The sequence below is a fragment of the Ostrea edulis genome, chromosome 6 (assembly GCF_947568905.1).
Source record: "Ostrea edulis chromosome 6, xbOstEdul1.1, whole genome shotgun sequence".
Taxonomy (NCBI): Eukaryota; Metazoa; Mollusca; class Bivalvia; order Ostreida; family Ostreidae; genus Ostrea; species Ostrea edulis.
In genome coordinates, this window is record NC_079169.1 from 25,269,397 (window position 1) to 25,275,400 (window position 6,004).

The window sequence follows — 6,004 nt, forward strand, 5'->3', positions numbered from 1 at the left end:
AAATATTCTACAGGCATTAGGCCTATCAAAATTAAGATCTAGATCTACGTACATATGCACAATATATTGTACTTTTTATAAAAATGTAGAAAAATATGGTGTCCAGATAAGGTTAAATAACATGTAAATGAAAGAGAGGTGCAATTATCAAAGAAAACAGTTTTATGTATCTAAATGTGATTCTAATAAAACACACATAGATCACCCAAAAATACAATTCACTCGATACTAGATATGCCTTAGAAATGATTGAAAAGAGGCACCCCCTAACTCCTTACCTCTAATGATTGGACCGCGCTAACACCACCCCCTCCCCCAACTGAAATCCTACATCCGCCCCTGGTATGCATGTGCAGTGTGCAATACAGCTCAAATATCTATAACATACATGTTTGATGTTTGACAAGTAAATTGTGTAGATCAAATATTTTACTTAACAATTTCCTAGTAAAAAACATATTTTAGCTCTTTACTATACTTTATATAGGTTATTCGAAAAGTTCTTGAAGAAATGGAACTCGGGAATGCTGAGGAGAATTCGACGACAGCTGGACAGATGGACCCTAAACTTGCTTCGCTCCTACCAACAGCCACAATGATGGATGAACAACCAACTGCCATCGAACCTTCTACAGCTGATAACAACCCTGTTGGAACGGAAATTTCACAAGGAACCTAGGCATCCCTTCGACCCCCACAGGGGTCAAGGCGGATCCAGGTGTCACTTCTGTCCAACCCTGACGTACAGATTGTTTCCGTTGCTGTCCAGTGTTCCAGCCTATCTGATGGGGTACCACTTCAAGTGGCTGCTGGTTTAGTGGTTTCTGAAGAATTACCTGAACAGCTTGATAGTGTGGGTGAAGATCGACCTCATGAGCCTGACTCAGACTTTGATCCTTTGGAAGAAGTTGATGACAGGGAATCCGATGAAGAGGACCAACCTCATTCTTATCCATTAAGGACCAATGCCCCACCTGAAGAGGAACGATACTTCTTGGTCTCTGAAACATCTCTGGTCAAGTTGTTGCAGAATTATGGAGACTGCTTACAGCTGTGCGAGACATCTGTTCAGTACAGTAGAGGAACGATGATAGAAACTGTTTCTGTTTGCCCAAAGGACATTCCTCGCAGTGGGAAAGCCAGAAATGTCATCATGGGATGTCATGGTCTAATCTCCCTCTAGCGATATCAATTGTCCTCAGTGGCCTTAATGTGTCAAAGTATCTTCGCTTCCTACGACATCTGAGGGTGCCAACCGTTTCCACTTCTACGTTCAACAGGATCTAATCAGTTTATATAGTCCCAGTGTTGTAGAGTGAGCCTTTCCCCCATAATGAGACTTCCCCCCGGAAGCCTGGCTCTAGAGTGAGCCTTCCCCCGGAAGCCTGGCTCTAGAGTGAGCCTTCCCCCTGGGGGAAGGCTCACTCTAGAGCAGGAGAACCCCCGGGGAAGTCTCACTCTAGAGCCAGACTTCCCCGTGGGAAGACCTACTCTATCACTAGTTGTAGAGTCAGACTTCCCCCCATAGCAGGACTTCCCCCTCCATTTATTCCTGGTAAACTACTATCACTTTATAGAGATTGTTTAGATACCAGGACCATTTTCAGCAGGGCATTAGATGATTTTGCTTAAGCCGTTCATCAAACTCAAGAGAAGAAAACGGTGAATAAAACACATTGGAATTGATAAGCCATTTTGTTTGACCCATAGACCTTGAACTTTGACCCACACAATACCTATGTCGTGGTTAGTTTTAGAAGTTTGAACAATGAAATGAGGAAATTTCGAATTTATGTTAATTTCTTCTCATCTGCGTACAAATATCGGTTATGCTTTTAAACGTGTACAACTTCAGGTAGAGAGGTAGGTAAGTTGGTAGGTAGGGTACTTTTGAAATAAGACAATAATAGCTCAAACAGTTCTTTGTACCAACCACATCTTTTACATCAGTAAAGTATTTGAATGTTTCATTCTGCAAAAAAAAGTCATTCAAGGTCTTAATGCCTCTGTCAACCCAATTTGTATTAAAATTCCATTATTTAACATCAACAAAGTTTCTTATATCTAAATTCAAATAATCTGTAACAGAAAGAGAGCTTTCTTTAACTCTTCATAGAGCTTTAAACACATCTTCCCAAAACACATTGTCAATATGATTTACAAATTCATTAAGTATTTCTTTGGATAGGTGAAAAATGAAATCCACATTTCTAAGATTTAAAATACTGTGCAACATATGTTGCCATATACCCTCATTATCAGCAAGGTACCTTTTGGCCCATTTCAGCTTAATATAAGATATATAAGATGCCAAATGTACCATATTTCATCATAATTACCCACAATTGTATTTCTTTTAAACTTTTCTACCTTGTGTCCCCAAATAAATTTAAAAAATATTTTATTCAACTCTTCCAGTACTTATTTAGGTGGGTCAGGCAATGCTGAAAATAAGTGTATGAGCTTTGGGAGTGGTAAAGTTTTGATAATTGTGATTTTACCTATTGGAGTTAAATCCCGTTTAGTCCACAAACCTAGCAATTTTTAATGGCATTGATTTTAGATTGATAATTACATAAAGTCATGTCTTCCAGATGTTTTGTAAATTCTATTTCGAGGAGCTTAAAATTGCTATTTCCCCATTTTATTTTCAGATCATTACACAAAGTTTCCGCCGAACCTGATTTGCTCCCCAACTAAATTGCTTGTGATTTTGAAATATTTAAACGTAGTCCAGAAATCATTCTAAACATATCAATAACTCTCATAGATTCTCTAAGTGATTTTTCACTGCCATCTAACGTTAAAAAAGAGTCGTCCGCATACTGGCCTAATTTATTTTATTTTCCAGCCATAGTTACACCCTTAGTATTTCGATTTTCTTTGAGTGCTTTTGCCAACAATTCTACTGTAATATTAAAGATATATGGTTCCAATGGATCTCCTTGTCTACAGCCTCGTTCAAGACTGAAGAATTTATATAAGTTTCCATTGTTAATTATACAACTGTTACTAGAGGTGTATAGAGTAAGAAACCATTTTACAATAGATTCCCCAAAATCGAAGGACCTGAGTGCCTTTACAATAAAATCCCATTCCAATGAATCAAACGCTTTTTCAAAATCTAATAATAACAATCCTGGCTGATTTTCCTTTTTTAGAAAATCTTTTTCTTCTTTGGGAATGCAAGTTATTACACCTTGGGATTGAAATTAAAAGACACATTGCTGATTTTAAAAACAATGCAAAGTACATCATGAATTGTTGAGTCCAAATCAGTGTATTGTACAGAAAATGAACTCTAGTTCTTATGTTAAATTTTTATATCAAGTTTTGAAGGAAAAGGAGTTCATAGCCCCACAACTCAAAAGAGAGAAGTAGGAAGCTTATCTCAGTGAAACTATTTCAGAAAAATGTTGGGAATTTCATTATACGAATGCATCTTTATGCACAAAAGAAACAAAATTAATTTATTTTCAATACCGTATTCTTATGTGTTATATACATGTAGCTACAAACTCTTTCCTTCGCAAACTTAAACTTGTAGATAATGACTTGTGTTCAATTTGCAAAAGTGAAAGAGAAACAGTCAGTCATATTTTTTATGACTGGGTGTATGTATCTGCCTTCTGGAGAGATTTTGTGAAATAGTACAATGCATTTATGAAAAGTTATAAAATCACAAAAAGAAGTGTGTTACTAGGCAATATTGATGGAAGTTGTTTGGAAATTTTTCTTCTTTCGTTAGCAAAAAGCACATTTATTACTCCAAATTACGGGACTCAAAACCCAAATTGTCAGATGCAATTAATTTGTTTAAATACTTTAGAAATTTAGAAAAATATTGTCAAAATGTATTTCATAGCAAATCCAAAAAGCTTGGTAAATGGGCATTGTATGCTAACATAATGGACTAGTAGTTTGTTGAAAATCATAATACATTTATATGAAAAATAAAATAATTACCTTTATCTTTGAATATGTATGTGTATATATGTATGTTTATGTGTGTATATATATTTATGTGTGTGTATGTATATATTATACAAGTATATATCATATATACAATTTACTGTTATTGTTGATACAGAAGGTGCACAGAGTAATTGCAAGTGTGAATGAGCGAGTGTAGATTACAGTTTGAATGTATAAATGTGTTGAAAATACAAAAATAAAACATTTTTTTAAAACGTAGGTAGGTAGGTAGGTAGGTATAGGTAGGTAGGTAGAGAGGTAGATAGGTAAGTAATTCCCTGTCCGATAAACTAAAATTTATTTCATAGTTTGCATAGGAGGGGATGAAAGCGGGCGTGTCCTTCTAGAGCGAGACTTCAAGAGGGTGTTATGGCTCTAGAGTGAGTCTTCCCCCCTGGGGGTAAAGTTTATTCTATAGCACGTCTGCTGGGGGGAGGCTCACTCTAGTGCGAGACTGCCGGGGGAAGGCTCACTGTAGAGCCAGACTTCCGTGGGGAAGGCTCACTCTAGAGCCAGACTTCCGTGGGGAAGGCTCACTCTCTCACTCTAGAGCCAGACTTCCGCAGGGGGGAAGGCTCACTCTAGAGCCAGACTTCCGCGGGGGGAAGGCTGGCTCTGGGGGGAAGTCTTGCTCTATAACACTGGCAGTCCTGTCCACTTGGGATTTCCTCCAAGCAGAGCTCTTGGACAGGTATCGGGATAGGATCCCAACTCTTGGCGGTGATGCGAGATGTGACTCTCCAGGCTTCTCGGCTAAGTTTGGATCATACACATTGATGGGCTTAAAAAGTGGAAAAGTTGTTGACTTCCAATTAGTTCAGGTACATAGACATAATGTGTATATTATATGTATATGTAACAGTAAAATGAAACTAAAGCAAAATTTAATGAAAATTAGAAAAAATTGTATCTTGTAAAGGTATTTATGAATTCATACATGTGTATGTAAGTAAGTAATTGCTTTTATTATCCTATATTACAATTTACAGACCGCCGCGGTGGCCGAGAGGTTAAAGCGTTCGCCCCGCATGCGGAAGGCCGGGGTTAGAATCCCGGCCGCGACAGACCTAAGTCGTTAAAACAGGTAGTGACAGTTCCATCGCCAAACGCTCGGCATCTGGTGTGAATGTTACGGGTCCTTGGAGATGACCTTAAAAACGGATGACCCTTGTCTCAGTAGGTGTGGCACGCTAAAGAACCCTCACTGCTCAATGGTCATAAGCGCCGATCATAGGCTTAAATTTGAAGCCCTTCACCGATCTTGGTGACGTCTCCATATGAGTGAAATATTCTCGAGCGAGACGTTAAGCAAGATACATTCATACAATACAATTTACAGAGTAACGAGGTTACTGGATCAACCCATATAAGAGTTGGAGGGATTGAAGAGGGGGCTCAGTCGATTGGACTAGGCGGGGATTAATATCCAAACCCTTGACAGACAGGCATGGAATGGTTATAAAGTACATGCGGAACATGAGGACAAGAAGCACTACTTTGATGTATGGCACTTAACTAAAGGTAATGTTGAAAAAGAAATATGATATAAATAATTGAGATAAGTTAGAAAAATCTGAAATAAACAATATCAGTTTTCAATAAATTTTATAAAAGGTGGAGGTAATATGGGGAAAAATGGCATTTGTGTTAACAACTTGAGTGAAAAGTACAAATGCCATTTGGTTTTCAGATTAGTATTACGTTTCGAAGATAAATAAGTAATTTTTGGTAAATATTATACAGGTGTTTCAAACAAGCTGGAATCTGTTGCGAAGAAGGACTGTGAGGATATTCGACTCTGGGTAGAGTTCTGTCAACCATTGCTACTGGGTGGCAGGGCAGCCTCCAGTGGAGAGGATGGAGTTCAGAAGGAAAGGAAGTGGTCTTCCTTGGTGGAGCATGTCGCCAACAAGCATGACAGCTCTCATTGGATGGGAAGGCCATCCTTGTGTATCAGCCACCATCCCTTGCATCGTTATACGCTGCAATTGACATGTATCAACTGGTCACCACAAGAGTTGGGAGGCAA